This window comes from Anomalospiza imberbis, chromosome 3 (assembly GCF_031753505.1).
Source record: "Anomalospiza imberbis isolate Cuckoo-Finch-1a 21T00152 chromosome 3, ASM3175350v1, whole genome shotgun sequence".
NCBI classification, from domain to species: domain Eukaryota; kingdom Metazoa; phylum Chordata; class Aves; order Passeriformes; family Viduidae; genus Anomalospiza; species Anomalospiza imberbis.
The window spans coordinates 96,192,061-96,209,206 of NC_089683.1; the positions used below are offsets into that span (position 1 = coordinate 96,192,061).

General features: G+C 37.3%; 2 long non-coding RNA genes across 4 annotated transcripts; one reads left to right on the plus strand and one right to left on the minus strand.

The window, feature by feature from the left end:
• Positions 1-7,964, plus strand: LOC137471492 (uncharacterized). Of its 2 annotated transcripts, XR_010997656.1 has the most exons (4): positions 1-232; positions 1,913-2,018; positions 5,189-5,290; positions 7,320-7,964. It is a non-coding gene; the product is annotated as an uncharacterized lncRNA (long non-coding RNA). The 2 variants fall into 2 exon arrangements; XR_010997657.1 differs by lacking the exons at positions 5,189-5,290; positions 7,320-7,964 and adding an exon at positions 2,098-2,728 and having other exon boundaries at positions 35-232.
• Positions 7,965-13,166: 5,202 nt separating this feature from the next.
• Positions 13,167-16,546, minus strand: LOC137469971 (uncharacterized). Of its 2 annotated transcripts, XR_010996841.1 has the most exons (3): positions 14,806-16,546; positions 13,587-13,713; positions 13,167-13,416 (listed from the first exon to the last, which is right to left on the minus strand). It is a non-coding gene; the product is annotated as an uncharacterized lncRNA (long non-coding RNA). The 2 variants fall into 2 exon arrangements; XR_010996840.1 differs by having other exon boundaries at positions 13,167-13,713.
• Positions 16,547-17,146: the final 600 nt, after the last annotated feature.

The window sequence follows — 17,146 nt, forward strand, 5'->3', positions numbered from 1 at the left end:
GCATGTAACCAGGCTGAAACCAGCTCTAGGGCACTCAGCTTCATCTTCAGCAGCAAGGTCACCGCCCCATTCCAGGCCTATGCATTTTGTCTGAAGGAGCAGCCACAGGTGGGCAGAAATAGATTTGCTGACTGGTTTTGTAGAAATAGTTACAGCTGGTTGGGATTTTTTTGCTTTGTTAAAGCCAGCTGAAAAACAGAGGTGGAAACAGGTGTGCTTCTTTCTGCAAGAGGTTAATTTGAGTAATTTTTGAACCTGAAGCTACTTCCTAGAACTGTTCCTTGGAAATTTTCTGTTTCTTGATTTAGAATAAAGTTTTCTTCACTGATTTGAGCCATTAAGATGGAAAAAAAAATTAATTCTCATAACTACTGAAATGAAATATTTGAATCATCCAAACTATACTGTTTTGATTAATTGGTTTGCAAACATTCTTGAGATGTGTTACTGTTTCAGGGAGAGATTTATTTGTTAGTTTTAGGGTTTTTAATTGCCATTCAGGTGAGGAAAATGCTTTTTTACAAGACTGAATATGATTTTGGAGTATATAGAAACAATGGATGAGGCATCTTTTGCATTAGTGAGTTAAATTATTATTTTGGGGCTTTTTTAATGTAGTCAGGATATGTGTCTTTGCTTAACATTGCTAGCATGTCAGAGGCGTGGTAAGAGCCAGAAAAGGAAGCTGGAATCAAGTTTGCCTCATTGTAGTTTTGCTGTTGGATGTATAGTGATTAATATGGGATGAAAACTTTTTCCACTGAAGATATTCCAGACAAAATTCAACAGCTATTTTCACTGATTCCAGAGAAGTCAAGCAGCCACAGTATTTCATCAATTTCAAGCAGGGCTACAGGCATCTGGGACTCTTGTCATCTGTATACTCCCTTTTTTTTTTTTTTTTTTTTAAGTGCAGGACAACTCACGAAATTCCCAGAAAAGCAGGACAACTTCTATAAAAAATCTTTCTGAAGCAGCTGATTTTTGGGCTCCTATATCACTGCAGAACAGCAGAATCTGACATAGGGTACTGTGCTCTAGCTTCTGCTGACAAATAATTTCTTTGCACTGGTTCTTCATAGTTCACAAAATGCCATGTGCTAGCTTCTGGCTGGCCAAGCAAGCCTGAAGAGTCTGTCTCATTGACTGCAGAGAGAAAAAGTCTTTTCCTACACAACAGCTGCATTGTTCTTATGAAGATCTTACTATTTGGTATTTTGATACCAAATGTGTGCTACTGTTTTGGGAGGCAGAGGCACTCCCAAACACCCAGAGCAGACACTTGTTGTCTGCAATGATAGAGAAGCCTGGGATTTCCAACTTTCTTGATCGTGGTGCTACTTATATTCTAGTAGTAATAGTAAGAGTAGTAATGTCTGAGAATGTTAGCTAATTTCTAGCTGGAGCACATCTGTTCTCTGCCATTCCTGTTCTCTATGTAATCACCTCATCTTCTATTGCAGATTCTCAGTTTTACTACACATAAACACCCCTTCTATCATATTGTTTATCCATGCATGGAGCAAGAAATTAATCTAACTACACCATTCTGGACCTCTTGACATTTAGAGAGAGTTGGGATTTAGACAGACTGTAGAAGGAATTGCAGTATTCAGGATGCAAACTGATTAAAATGTGAACAAGGATTTCAGCAGAAGCAAGGTCAAGGTAAAGATGAACTCAAGGAGAATTTCAGTTGTGGGAATGAGAAGAGTGGGGAAGGTAGTTTGGCATTATGAAAAATCGGTTTCTTGTTTTAACTTGGCACTGCTGTGATAGAAATATAAAGGTCCTTAATATCTTTTAATTGTGCTGTTATAGAGCACAGGGATGCTAAACACAGTGACACAGTGCTGTAGTTTTCTCTTCATTATAACTGGATTTTACAATTTTAATTTACTTCTGTGTTTAGGAATTCAAAGCTCCTCTTGATGTCAAAGAAGTCAGCACAACTCTCATTCCCAGTGTCTGATACCAGGAGGAAAAAAGATTTCCAAGGAATAATGTGGTGTTTTCAGGTCAGATTAATTTTGCTTTTCCCATTATCTGTTCTTCTGTAGTGGCTTTTTCCTATACAGAACAGCTTGTAATTATCAGGTTTCCTGGTAGAAAACCTCTGGTCCCAACTGGGAGAATCCTCAACTCCTCCTACATGGAGGAAACTGCAAGTAGGGAAGGCTGAAGTGCAAATCTTTGGAAGGGGACAGCAAGACTGCTGGACCTTCCATAGTTTGACAGTGCTAGCTTTAGTATGATTCCTTCTTTGGGTAAAAACCTCAGTGCAATTCTTTTTTGATGTTAATTCCAATGTGCACGTGTAACTATTAGCCAAACTATTTGACTTTTCACACTAGAGAAACCTAACAGCTATATCAAAAAATAGCCCACCACTGATATTTGCCAAATGTTTTCATTCCATCTGTTTCATCATAAGGCTTTACTTTTTCCAGTTCCCTTCTCCTACTTTCTATAGCATGCTTTTTTCCACTGAGTATTCTTTCATAGCAATCTTACCTGGAGATGAGCTGTACTTCTGCTGATAGAATAGATGAAAATAAGCCAGCATTTCACTCCGTAAGCATGCGTTGTTTCATCCTTCTATGTATGGTTTGTGTTGTGCTACTAAAGCAAATGTAATTAGTGAAAATCAAAATACTATATGAAATCATCTCTTTATAAGATAATTTGGACAAAAAATTTTGATAAAAATTTCCTGGCATTGTCAAAACATCGTATTTTGATGTCTTTGGGAATACAGACTTTTCACTTTCCTCTTTCCAAACATTTTTCCTTTGAATGCCTTCAAATATTGTCTTAGGTACTGTAGAAGCATGTAAAAATTTAAAAATGAATCATCTTAAATACCTAACAGTGAAGTCTTTCTATTTTAAATTTTGGTGGGCCAAATCCTGTGTATTTTGATCTTGGTTGGAATTTTAAAACCCCTCATAATAGGAAGGTTCTAAAACCTTTTTTTTTTTTTTTTTTTTTTTGGTGGTTTTTATTGGCTCTGGGCATCTGCTCTAGAGAGAAAGAATTTTTGAGTCCAAGTTCCTGATCTCATATTCTCTTTCAAGTTAAGCATTCTCACTGATTACCACTGCCCCATTTAAACAGGAGGGAGGTAACCTATTCACAAGCAGAATGCCATTTAGGGCTCTTAGGGTGGATGAAGTCACCGTGTTGATGAGAGGCAACGTGGGCAGCACCAAGTTACTCTTTCATGTGTTTCATGTTCCATCCTGAATCTTGTCAACAGGGGCAGAAAGGTACCTCCCACTCAACTCCCCACTGATAAATTGCCAGTATGGCTTTAAGTCAACAACCTTAAATGCCATCAGGAAACTGGTTGGTGGCCAGCACAGATTGTTGCAGTATGACTGTTTTGCAAGCCTGTCATAATGCAGCAATTTTTGTTTCTGACTGGGTAGGCTGCTTTGAGTTAGAGATGATGAAGACTACACAATACTAATGAAGTTTGTCCTTGAGAGACAAGCTCACTCTGCAGAGCTAAGAACAGGAACTTATGTTTTAAGGCTAGTAACTTTTGCAAGGATGTTCAGCTTTCCCTTGCTCCCTCCCAGTTTTGCACTACCTCAAAACATAACAACGCAGCCAGACTGCCAATACAAATAAAAAAGGGCCCTTTTTTTTTTTTCTGATGAACAGAAAGGCAAGTCATACTTCTCATTCAGTTCCATAGCATCTAACTCTACCTCACCTACATGAAGTTCAGCCAGTAGTTTGCTACGCATTTGCCAGATAAAATATTCTACTCTTTTGGACAGAATGGAAATGGAGTTGGACATAGAAGTGCTTCAAGAAACTCTAAATTTCCTAGTTAATTATTAAATATCAAACATGGGGCAGGTACTGTTACAATATCTGTGAGGACTCCTGCAAAGAAAACAAGATATTACTCCAACTAGTACCTTAGTGACATTCACCGGCAATGTCTGGTCAAAGGGCCAGCTCATTTTTGTTACATTTTCCCAAGACATAGATTATTTTACTGTTGCAATCGTAGCCATCTTCCATGTAAATGCTACCTCCTCCTTCCAGAAGTTTAGCCAGCTTGTAGGCTTTATCTGCTGACTTGGTCAGTAACAGCAGCCAACACGTGGCATCACCTTATTTTCTCTGTTGTGTATAAAACTCATTTGCATTTGGATTAATTTTGTCAGTTTATAGTGTCAGATAGTATTGGTAATTCTCTTTGGTTTTTTTTTTTTAATGGAATAACCTTAACAAGAATAAAGTATGTGGATATGGACTTGTTTTAAGATAGTATTTCTAAAAATATTTTTAAATATCTGTCCTGGATTATACTTTGTGTGTGTTTTGTCTCTGGGTTTTCCACAAATTGGTTGTATTCATTCATATAAATTTCACATTTTCTGTTGAGCCTCTTATGGAGGAGAGGTGACAGAAATCATGGAGTACCAAAAACTAAACCAATCTCCACCACTATCTCACATATTTACATCTGTAGTTCAGGAGTGTTTTAGGTAGTTGTGAGTAGAAGGGCAGCCCTACTGATGTGGTCAAAGTTAGACATCTCTTGAAAGAGAGCACATCAGATTCATGCATCTTTGAAGCTTCTGTGAAAATTTATTTACAAATTTACTATAGTAAATTTCTAAGTTTCTAAAGATTAATGTGTAAATAAATAACTATGAAAATACAATTCAGTAAATAAATTGACTTTATTAATGTAAACTGGCATTATGAAGGTTAAGATACATGGGCTTGCAAAATGAAGACAGACCTAAAAAGACAGTTCACTCTCAGTTATACAATGAAATATGTCTACTTATTCATTGTTCATCGACCAATATTTTTATAGCAAATGAGGCATAAAGAAATTGTGCACATGAGCAGGTCTGGAACAAAATCAAAAGAATCCCTCACTTGATGTGACATTGTGAAATACTGTAGTTTTTTGAGCTCTATGTGTATATTTATCTGACTACTGTTTGTATAAACAAACATCAAAGAATAAGAGATTGGTATGCACAGCAGAGGTAGCTTTTCTGAGATGTTTTACTTCTTGATGTACAGGCAATCTAAGTATTAATATTCATCATGTCCTAATTTCCTTATTCCTATGCCATGTTCAGAAACACTTAGAATTAAGCCTCTTCTGTTTTTCTGCTATTATATGTGGTTTTATCTGATTTCACTTCAGCTTGTATAGTCCCACCAAAACAGCTTGTATAGTCCTAAGCAAGATTGCTTTCCAGCTTCAAACTGTATTGTGTGCAGGAAATAAATTCCTGATGTGGTGCTCGTAAGTAATGATGTCTGCATGTCCATTTTAAGATATGACCCAGAATTCCCTATTGTGCAATTAGGTTTCTGTATTTCTTGTTGCACTTTTTCTGTATCTTTTTAAAACCTTCTGTAAGGCATCCCAATCCTTTATACAAGTTATTATCTTCAACATAGCCAAGTATTTATTCACAGTGCTTATGTAGATCTTGACTTCCAGAAATGCCTAAATTCTTACCTTTCCAGGTAGAATCTGTGGAACAGTATCTGTTGCAGACAGTGAGAGAATCCAACTTGATAATCAGTAAGCGATACAAAATATTTCCAAAAGTCATTTTGTGTCTCCAAAAGATTTCTATGTAGGGGGCTGAAGCTCCATTTGAACAGAGTTCAAATCATGTTGTTATAAAATGACATAACTTAAAAAATGTTATAAACCAGCAATAACACTCTATGAGCTGCAATTCATAAATTACCAATGTCTGGATGAGCCCAGCATCTGGATCTAAAGATCTAAAAAACCATACATATTCCAGAAAAGATTGCAAGGCCATGAACTTAACTGTTCTGCCTAAAATCTCTTGAGACTTCACACTCAGAACTTCTTGCTATGGAATCCTTTCTTAAGTGGATGGTGCAGGCACCTATTTTAAATACCTCTATAATGGTGAATTTTCCTGGAGTCTGGAGCACGGGTTGGCTTACATGTTTTTCAGGGTGAAAAAAAAATCCTTATCCATGTAGATATAAAAAAATCCTGTGAGGTTCTTAATTAGGAAAAAAAAATAATCTTCTATGTCTGGTACTAGCACAACTTCATATGCTGGTGTGCACACTTCTTTTTTTGGTAATTAATTTTTCAAAGCTGAAACAATGAAAAGGAATTTTGCTGCTGAATTCAAGCACAACCGGGTGTTATCCAGAGGCTAAATTCTTTTCCTGCTTAACATAAGAACATAATAAGAACATAAGAGGCATACTGGTTCAGAACAAAGGTCAGTGTAGCCCAATATCCTGCTCATACAATAGCCATAAGTGGGTATGCAGGGAAGAGTAGAGAGCCAGCCTTGCATATCTGATGCCTCCCCCTAAGTATTCTCCCAGATTTCAGCTATGCATGACTGAAGAATTTCCTGAAATGGATGTAGTTCCAAAGTGTTTAAAAACCCTGTATACATTTCTGCTCTGTGGTCTTGCCCAGTCTCCCCTTGAGGCTACATAAACTTATGGCTGATGCCAAAGGGGAACAGGGCATCTGGATATTGTGGCAAAAAGGGATTAATATCATTAGGGATAATGGTATCTCAGTATCTTCATTAATACAATGGTTCTAGAACATATCCGCTGATTTACAGTTATATGATGAGAAAAAGTGGAAATGTGTCCAAAATATTGTCATGTCTTCTTTAAAATATCTATGCAGGTATTGTGATCTGAGACAAAAAAATAAAAAGAGTGAGACTGGCAGGGTAGAAGACTAATAAACTCTTGATAAAAGGGTAGCCTGTGGGCTCAGTGGAGAGATACTTAAACTGTTCAGGCAGGGTGCTAGAGGCAAAGAAATATGTGATTACCTTTGACGATGCAGTTCTGAATAAGAGGAGAATAACCGACAGAAGCCCATGGACATTTTTCAGCCTTGCCTGGGAGTAGGCAGACATGAAATGATATATCTATTCAGTGGCAAATTCCAGTTAGATTGCTTTCACACCAGACTACAAGAGATTATTTTATCTATCTTCCTCAAATTTTCAAACATTTTCTTTTCTGTTTTTTTCAAATGAAATTTATCCATTGTTAATAATAATATAGATTAACTTCCTGAGATCATGCCACTCATTTACATTTCCACATATTTGCTGGATGTGCAAAATGAGCCAAATGCAAAGATATATACACAACAAACCTTCCTGTCTCTTGTTGCTTGCAAACAACAAAGGCACTTGAATATTCTAAGATAGAGTTGTATAAAAACTGTGGCTAGACAGAGTGAATATTTTCTGTGCCTACTGAAACCAACTGTATCTCCTGCTGTTCTGAATCACTAGGTTCAAATCACTGGCCTCCAAGTATCCTGTAGTTAGAAATGTTGAAGACAGAAACCTCTAATGGGTCATTTTGGACAGCCTCCTGCCAGGATATGATTAATCCCTCCAGAGCTATGTTAGTGCTTGATGAACAGCAGCACTATGTACAAGTGCACAATGTTGTCCACAAACATAGATGAGCAGAAAGAAGATACTGGTGCCTGTGGTCAATAGATACCTTCCTCTGTAACCTCTGCTTTTATTCTGTGTTGCCTTTAATTTTATTCCTCATGTTGGATAGACAGGAAAAGAAAGGGTTATTTTAAATAGTCCATAAGAGACCAAAGTCCTTAATTTATCAATTTGTGCTGGTTTCATTGTTTGCTTCTCAGACATCTGCATATTTTTCCTAATGTGTTGTGGGTTTTTTTTTTTCTCCGAGTGTATCTGTGAATTCTGTAGGCTGGGAGATGTTTAGTCACCTATTAGTAGGCTTGCTGCATCCCTCAAAAGATGTCTTGCTTGATCAACAGGTTGCTCCTGGTTCTTGAAAACTTATGAGTTCTCAGTGGCATCATCGATTTATACTACTGGCTGTTTTTCCAATGAGAAGTTTTAATAAGATTGTTTCAGTAAGGGTGAAGTCTATAATCTTAATTTTTGAGAGCAGTAGAGTGATTTCTTGGAATGATGATAAATGTCTTTGTTACCTTTACAAAGTGTTGAGCCTGTTGGAGAAATTTTTGAACCTACTGCTAAGACAGTGTTGGACCTCTCCTCTAGCTGGTAAAATCATCTGGTAGGAGAGACCCACAAGAGGGAAGGGCATTGTCAGTACCGGTCTTTAGTGTTCACTTTTAATGAATTTTTTCAAGCTTGTAGTATCATCTCTCTCAATCTACAAGTACTTTAGAGTCCTTAATGTTTTTGGTCTATGCCCATGGCAGTAGCTATGAATGTTTTAATCTAATCTACTTGATGATGAAGCTGTATTCAATTTCGTCTCAAGGTTAGATCTCTGCAATGCACCTACATCCAGTTGCACAATGAGACCAGAGCCAAACCTCAACTGTGTTTTATTTGTGATGAGGTGTTCCATTAACAGCCAATAATGTCTACACTCCACTATTTGAAAAATATTTCTCATCTGTTTTTTGCGTTAAATAGTTATGATCCTGCTATAGAAACCATGTCCATTTTTTTTTTATTCCATGTCAGTGAAGATAAACTGATGTGCCTTGAGGGATCAGAAGGGTGTCAGCCTTGGAACTGATGGATAGCTCCTTGGCTGGTGGAGGTATGCATCTTATAGTCTCTGCAGAACTGTAGGCTCTCAGGCGACACTGCAGAACTCAAGTTTACCCAAGGGGAGATGCCAATATGGTGTGATGACAACAAGGCATTGTTTTGTTTTCATCTGTGGTAGGATTTGAGTGCATCATTGCTCTGGTAACAATTAGTGATGACTAACTGAATATAGATAGGTGTGTTTTTGTATTCTGAACTATTAAGGGATAGGCACACTCTGCCCAAGCACAAATCCTTTTCAAAAGGCAATTTCTCCATTCTACTTGTATTACACCTAGTGTGCTTGGGGTTATACTTTCATGTATCTAATTAAATTATTCTTAACATCAAAATATATGTGAGAGATGTTTTCTGTTGCTAGCTAGCAAGGTTTGGTAGTTCCCCAATTCCAGTTTCAAACATATTTATTGTAGTAGGTAATATTTAAGGCTAAATGGTATATTGTTTACATCTTTTGTGTGTTCCTTTTGCTGCTTCTCTGAGCAAGGTATAACAGTGTTACATATCCTCTGGAAGCTGACAGCTAAGGGAAACTTGTTTCTTTATAAAAAATACTTCTTCCTCTGTGGCAGTCTTAGAAGGAATCAGATTTTCTATGTTTGGTTAAAGTGCTACACGTCTCACATTTAAAATAGCAGCCCTTTAGTTTAGGAAAATAATTCAATTCATGATGTTCTGCTTCCCCCTCCTGAACTGAACTTAGGTATGAATGGGACTTAAGTACTTGGTGTCCTGAAATGAAATATTTTTCTCAGCTGGAGCCCATATGCAGTGAAGAAACAGCATGAATGGGGCAAAGGTTTGATGTGTTGGTGACCTAGGTAATGTGCAAAGAGGAGAGCCTGCACAGTTTTAACAGAGCTCCAAGAGAATTTACAGAGCTTGTCCAGAGCCCATTTGTGTCAGTGGCAGAAGTCCCCACTCATTCAGAAGGAGCAGGCTCAGCCTCAGTGTTTGTAAAATGTATGCTCATAATCCCCAGGTTTCTTAGGCAAAGATGATTACTGTAGTATTTTATATCACTTTTCTCTGAACTTTCTGTTCTTCTTATTTGTTGAGCAGAATTGCCTGTTTTTCTCCATGATGCATATATACAAAGTACCTTTTCTTTTTCTTGTCTTTTTAGGTAGCATTTTCCATCAACATATTTTATTTGGGAAATAGCAGGTGACACTTATGGATCTTCCCCTTTCCTTTTTTTTTTTTTTTTCTGAAGAAAAACACCTGCAGTATAGAACAGCCTTGGAAAAGTCAAGCAAGAGTCTGTATGCTGTGATGTGCTGCAGCAACAACTGTATTCTAGTGCACATCGAGCAACATAAATATGTAAATATTTTACATCATGTGTACTTACATATCCTACCTTCTTTTATCTTCTTGCACTGCATACATAAAGTTACATATATCTGGTAGAGTCTGCTCTGTTAACAATGATGCTGAATATGTAAATCCCTACAGTTTTTATAACCAGTGCTTTAGGTTGCATTTACTGTAAACAAAGATGTATTTTTGGGGGCTGTTGGTTTGAGTTTATTGTTTATGTAAATCTCTCAGAATGTGACATAGCCAGATAGCTTCCTATGTTGAGCTGATCCACATTTTAGGCCAGCAGCCAAAGTATTTTATCTTTTACTTCATTATAGTGATCTTCCAATTAGCTGTGGTCTGTAATACCCTGATTTTGGTGGCAGTGGTTTGGGGAGGATTGTTTGATAGTTCTGCTCGAGAGGCAAAATGAGGGGCCTTATTATAGAAAGTGCAGAGGTTGTGCAGTAGCTGAGTTCTGTTGCAAAGTTTGCCGATAAGGGAAAACTGGCCCTTGAGCATCCATTCTATTCTGTATATTAACACTTCTAATCTGCACTGCTGATAAAACTGCAAGCCATTTGCCTTTGGAGGAATTAGTTCTGCCTCACTTGTGTAACCAGGCGATGGTGATTAACCTTTAAACTGTCCAATATTCTCAGCAGACTCCTGCTCCAGATTAGAAACTATTTAGTTATGACCAACTAAATTAACAACATTCCCTCCTCTGAAGAAAAAGATTTGGAAGGTATGCATTTTAAGGTGGAATGTGGATAATGTCCTTATTTATTCACTCACCACTTCTGCTACATAAAATGTATTCATCAGTTGAAAAGAAAGAGAAAAGAGAGAGGGAGTTCGATTTCAGATTGAAACAATCTACAATTAGTTATGTGCAGGAGGTGATTTGGGTGACTTTGTCTTGGGGTGCTGCTTTAGATGACTGAGATCTGTTTCTGACTTTTCATTCTTAAATTCAAAACTTGCAGGGCAGGGGATAAAATGGGCAGGTTGGTGCTCTGGTGTGGGCAGCATTTTAGGAAAAAGATTTCCTTCCTTTGAAAGGAAAAGCAATTATCTCAATTCTTCAGAAGAGTAATTATTGGAAGATTGCTAACCTTTCTGTCACAATCATGCAAAACAAAAGGTTTTGTACATGGTGGTTACAGACTGACATATCCAATGGACTTTAGCTGCTGTGATAACCTAGTACTGTACCATTGTATCTACATATTTTAAATGTGTAATTTATCAGTTGAAACATACCCTTCAATACATGTGCCATAAAAGAAAAGAGTGAGGGCAATTATGTAATAGTATAGTGTTTGTCTGACATGCCTTAAATCCCCGTATTGTTATTCCTCACTGAATAACAAATACAAAATCCCTGTTAGCAATGTTTTCCGTTTTACCAGTTTTATATTAGCTGCCTCCTTAAAAATTGCTAATCTAGATACTACATTAGTAGGATGTCAGTCAAACTGCAATCCACAGTGAAGCCTTCTTCATATACCAATTTAAATCATTCATGGTCCTTTCTTTGGCATTATTCAAAAGATCATAATAATTTTCTTGTGCCCACAGCACAAAAAAATCAATTATTTCCCCACAAAGACTTGAAAGTACTTAGCGAATGCTGTAAGAAAAGCTGAGGGTTATATCAAATTGAAATTGCACTCATTACACACAACACAATTAGTTGCCACTAGTCTGGCCGGTGCTTTAATTCTGAATGGCATATCTTTATTATTACAGAAACAAGCATGCAAATGGCATTGTTCAGGATTTGCAGAAATCAATAGGATATAGTGCTGTGTGTTTGGTGGCCACTGTCACTCAGTCTGCTGTGGATTTGAGATAATGTGTGTATTTGAATTAATGAAGGGAACGTGAGACATCATAAGTGACACCCAAATAAAAGAAATGGGTACATGATATTTGTAATTATTCTACTTGTGTTTTTGTTGTAAATACTTGTGCTTTTTGTTTTTTAATCAAAGGATTAATTGCATTTTAATAAGGCATTATGATTTTCAGAGCTTTAGTTAATTAAAACTTGTAGTATATAATTATGAAGTGATGCTGAGATTTGTCTAAAGATCACCCATACATTTAGAATATGTATATTTTTCCTTGTTAAGCAGTTGCTACATTTTATGAATTATATTAAAATTTTGAAAGATTATGGCAGTTCCAAATGAATTTCTGTAAATGGCAGCTCGGGATGTAGATTATGTTTTTGGACAAATTAAAGTGGAGGAACTACTGAGGCTGGAAGCACTTTTTGGCTGTAGTGCTGGAACGTTCATCTGCACAAATGTTAGCTTTCAGCTGCAGGAGTAAGAACAGATGTATTTGTTCAATGTATCATATCATTCCACCCATTAATTCCCAGTGAAATTGCTGCAGTTTGAAATTCTGAGGATAGGCCATAAAGACACATTGGTCGTGTGGGGTAAAGATTATTTTCCATGTGACAAAAGGGTTTTAAAAGGAGGAGAAGAAGAAGAAGAAAGTAGGGGTGTGTGTGTGTGTGTTTACAGACATCTCCATGTATTGCCTGGTCTCCCTGAGAGATGAATATTCCTGGTACAAAGCTTTAATCACTCACAGTCGAACCTGGGACATATACATACATTCATATATATAAAGATTGTTTCCTGTGGGAGCATATTATGTCTGGATTGATAGACTAATTGCTAGATAGATAAAACAGAGTTAAACATTATCAGAAAGTTAAAATCTTAATGTTTCAAATGAAGCTTTCTTTTGGCAGTATTTTAAAAAAAGATCTCCTCTTACATTCCATTCATTTTGTAGGTGTATATTGAAAATAAAAGCTGATTTTGCTCTTCTGTTATATAAAGACAGAAAAATATTACTTTGTTGCTGAATGGTGAGAGGGCTTTTCTAATTTCTTGTCAGCTGTAAAATGTACCATACTTTTTTATGCAGAACAGTCCAGCACAGTCTTGTATTTCTACAACACAGCCTCATAAACTAAAAAGGCTTTCTAATGATCTCTCTTGAAGTAAGGATCTTAAATTAAACCTCAGCATTTCCTACCTGGAAGCTTGGCTCCTGCAATGTACAAATGTTTGTTTATTTATTTATTTATTTATTACACCAGGTTTGCAGATACTTTTTGAGACAAACCCACTCAAGAGCTCAAAATGTTCCAAGTGAGCTACGGAGATGAAGCCTGCAGAGAGGAAAAAAAAAAAGAAAAAGAATTCTCAAAAAATGTACATTGACTTTACCACTCAAACCAGGATTTTAATAGGTATCTATAAATGGATTTTAAGCAGGATTTTTCCATGTTTTCTCCCAAAGCTGATTTAAAATCTAATATTATTAGATTGGTCACAGCCTTCATATTTTAACTGTCAAACCCAAAGTCTGAAAGGTGATTCATTCAACGCTTGCTAAAATATTTGCTCAGCAGCACAATAGTGTGTGATGGAAAATAAACTCCTCTGGAGCATCTCACCCTATCAGCCATGGCCTGCAGCAGGAAAAGAATGAGGGAAGGTCAGTCAATTATGTGTGGTAATCACCGTAAGCATATTATCTGAGACACAGATGTCTTCCCTGACCCCACACGACATAGCTATTAACCCCACAGTAGTATAAAAATGGGGAGGAGGAGGAGCCGGTCCCTTAGGTAAACCAGACCTTTTCAGGCCGGGCTTGTCCGGCGGCTCAGCGAAGTTGTGGTGGCGAGGGCGCTGCTGTGGGGAGCTGGTGCCGCGCTCTGCGGGCAGCACGGCCGCCTCTCCTCTTCAGGGACCTTTCTATAGACCTAGTCATGTGAGATAAATAGCTGCATCACCGGAAAAATGGGACTGGGAAATTGACTTGGGAGATATTTCGGGAGCGTTAACAGCCCTGGAATGCCAGGCACTGCCCATGCTTTTACAGGAAAAAACTTTTGTTCCTGAGTACACCTACACAGATGATGTATTAGTGCTGGTAAAGTATAATACCACTATCATGCAATCATCTAATGCTTCTAGAAAACAGAGATGATTTTCTCATTATACTGAGTAATGTGTTGATTACCACATACAGCTCCTTTTGAGTTCAAGTTCTGCGTAAATTTACTTCAGGAAAATGATCAGCTGCTTATTCAAGTGAAAGGGATTTTTTTCAGTGTGGTTGTTCAAACATATAAAGTAAGCAAAGCAGTTTTTTAAACTGCCTATTTAAACTTTTGAACTTGAAGGGTCATTTAAACATTTGGTCACTGAATATGCATTTAACATGCATCCCTCAACAGTTCTGAATTTTCTAACACCAGTCCTTAACACTGAAAGTAGGTCTGTTTCCTTCTTGTAGCCTTTGGAAAATCTTTTCTTTAGGTGATGCTATGTTACCTTTGAGGAGGTCATTTTGTATTTTCCTGCCAAAAAAAGATAAATGACCATTTAGCAATGTAAGCTATTGCAGTTCAGCACAACCCATGGTGCAAAAAAGTCCACAACAGACCAGACTTGCGATTTTTCTCCTTGTTAAATAATTGATTGTAATGGCATTCTGGTCTTGTGACACCTTTGTAACTGAGATCAGACTGAGACAGTGAATACCAGAGTGTGAAAGGAATGCTTTGCTCATCAAATTTCCACAGAATGTAGCAGAGGAATCCCCAGGTTTCCTTTCTGTCTAAAGGAATTATTAAAAGATATTCTCTTTGATACTGTCTCCTTTCCCAGAGTTAATCACCGTGTGAGTGAACATTTGCATGCACTGCTGAGCTGCAGGTTAAAGACAAGGAAAGTGGTGGGTTGAGCACATGGATAAGCCTAACCACTGGATTACCAGAAAAGGAAAATCTATTAGAAATATGGGAATTTACCATGGCTCAGGGTGAACACAGATTGCCTCTTTCCCTGACCTCAGGGATGACCTGAAAGTAGATGAAAAGGATGGTGGAAGTGCCTCCCTAGGATAGCTGGGCTGAAGAGAGTGTTGCAGGTTCCCATCACAGCCACTGCTGACCAAATTCAGCTGGAGTCCAAAGAAGAGATTTGGGCCATCCTCCTTATTAGTAAATCCCCTGTGGGAGTCTTGGCTATGTGGGAAGATACCATTTACACTTCCTCCTGTTATTTTGGTCAGTCTTGAATTCTGGGCTTCTAGTAGTCCCTTTTTAAACTTCTATCCTATTGTCATTTTAGCCTCTGTCTAAATGTTGCTAAGTAACCTCCTGTGTCAAATACTTTTTCTGCTGGGAGAGAATCTTGCATCAGTCACCTATTGTGACTGCCAGATTAGATACCGTAATGTGCTCGACATGGGACTGTGCTTCACTTCTATCTGGAACCTGCAGCCAATACAGGATTTGCCAGACTACTTGTTAAGCAGCATCTTTTCCTTGAGCATATTAAAGCAGCCCTGAACAATTTGTACAGTTTGTTTACTGGTCCCTGGGTTGATTTTTATGTTTGGGGATTTAGGACTTCTTTTATTTTACCTTTCACCTCTAAAGCCTACCTGAGTGAGCAACTCAGGTGAAAAACACATTGGTCCACTTGCAAACAAATGGTAAAGGCTGCAAGTTAAGACCTTGCCTTTGAAAGAGAGCAAGCAGTGCATTCCTGGAGCTTTAGTGAGTCATGGTTTCTGTGAGGCTCTTTTATCATGTTTTCTTGTGGGGCCAAATAAAAGCCAAATTCTGATGATCACTTGTGTGAGTAGAAATCTGGAGTAATGCCATTTAAATAGTATGTAATTAGGCTGGAGTGAATGAGAATGGAACTTGGTCCAAATTGATTATATATTTCAGGTCAGTTGACATAATGGAGCAGCCTTTTCTGTCTCAGCTTAATGCAGTGGTTCTGAAGAGTTCATCACCTGCTCTTGGCTCTCTTTCCTATTCCCAGCTGATAAATCATCTTTAATGTGTTTCCTAATATTACTTTTCCATGTGGTTATAGTTATATGTGACAGCAATGGGGGGTGGGGAGAGGAGAGCAGGCAATAATTTCACTGACACAGAAATTACTCTAAAAATGCATTAATGTGTCTTAAGTATAATTGACATACTTTGAAATATATATTGCCTATAGGCAAAATTAAATTTTGCTAACCAAAACCAGAGGTAGGCAGAACTTCTGTAGCATCATTCCCGGATATATATTTAATAGTAATGATGGTTTGCCTTGATATATTTGTAAAATATCAATTTTCACATATAGGTATCGTGTCTTACTCAGCCATACTTTCTCAGTTTACTATTTCTTATGTGCTAGCTTATTTTTCTAGAGGAAATATTTTTAAAAACATATAGCAATTTAAAATAGATTATTTACCATTTTAATACATGTCACTTATCACATGCTCATCAGTTTCTCCTCCTTGATTTTCTACTAACCCTATAGGTCACTGCAAAAGCAGAGTATTTTCCATAAAGCTGTGGGAAGTCAATTTAGATTGGCTTTTCTTGTCTAAATTTTGTCCTAATTATAAATAATTGTAGCCAAAATACTTCTTTAAAAACCTAAAACTCTTGCACCAAGGTTTTATCACTTGCCTAAACCCTCTCCTGAATTACAAGAGCACTCTGAGAATTTTTGAATGTTATTTATCCAAGTAAACCTATAGCTGTTTTAGATAACAAGGAGTTCAAAAGCACTGCTTTCTTCATGGTACAGAAGGAAAATAGATCTCTCTGTACTTGATAAAAGTATACTGGTTTCAGAAAAAAACAGTCACATGATAGCTTCAGTATCAGACACTGCATAAGTGAATCCCATCCACTAGGTGTGTTTGACCTCACCACCTGCAACACTGCTGAGACACTCCAAAGAGCTGAAGCTGAAACAGGATGTCCTGCCACTCTCACTCCTTGCACTAATTTCAAGGGCAAGATAAAGACAAGCCAGGTCTGGCTGAGTGACAGAAAAACTTCACCTGCCTTTTTTTTTTTAATGTAGTTTGGGCTTTCAAATAATTTAGTTGAAAATGACTGATGTAGATCTATATGTCCAGAGATAATTTTTTTTTCTCTCTCTAAATGCAATAGTATGATCAGGAAAGTTATATGCAGATTACAGGAAAGGAAGGAACTTCCATATCTAGTTTTTTAGTATTGGATCCTGCAGGAAATATAGAGAATTTCAGGGGTGAGATGTCCCAAACCAAACTCAAAGTTATGTTGTCTATACCTACAGTGTAAGCAGTTTATTTCTGCAAACTGATGTTTACAATTTTATGAAACAAGTGGAAACCTTTGG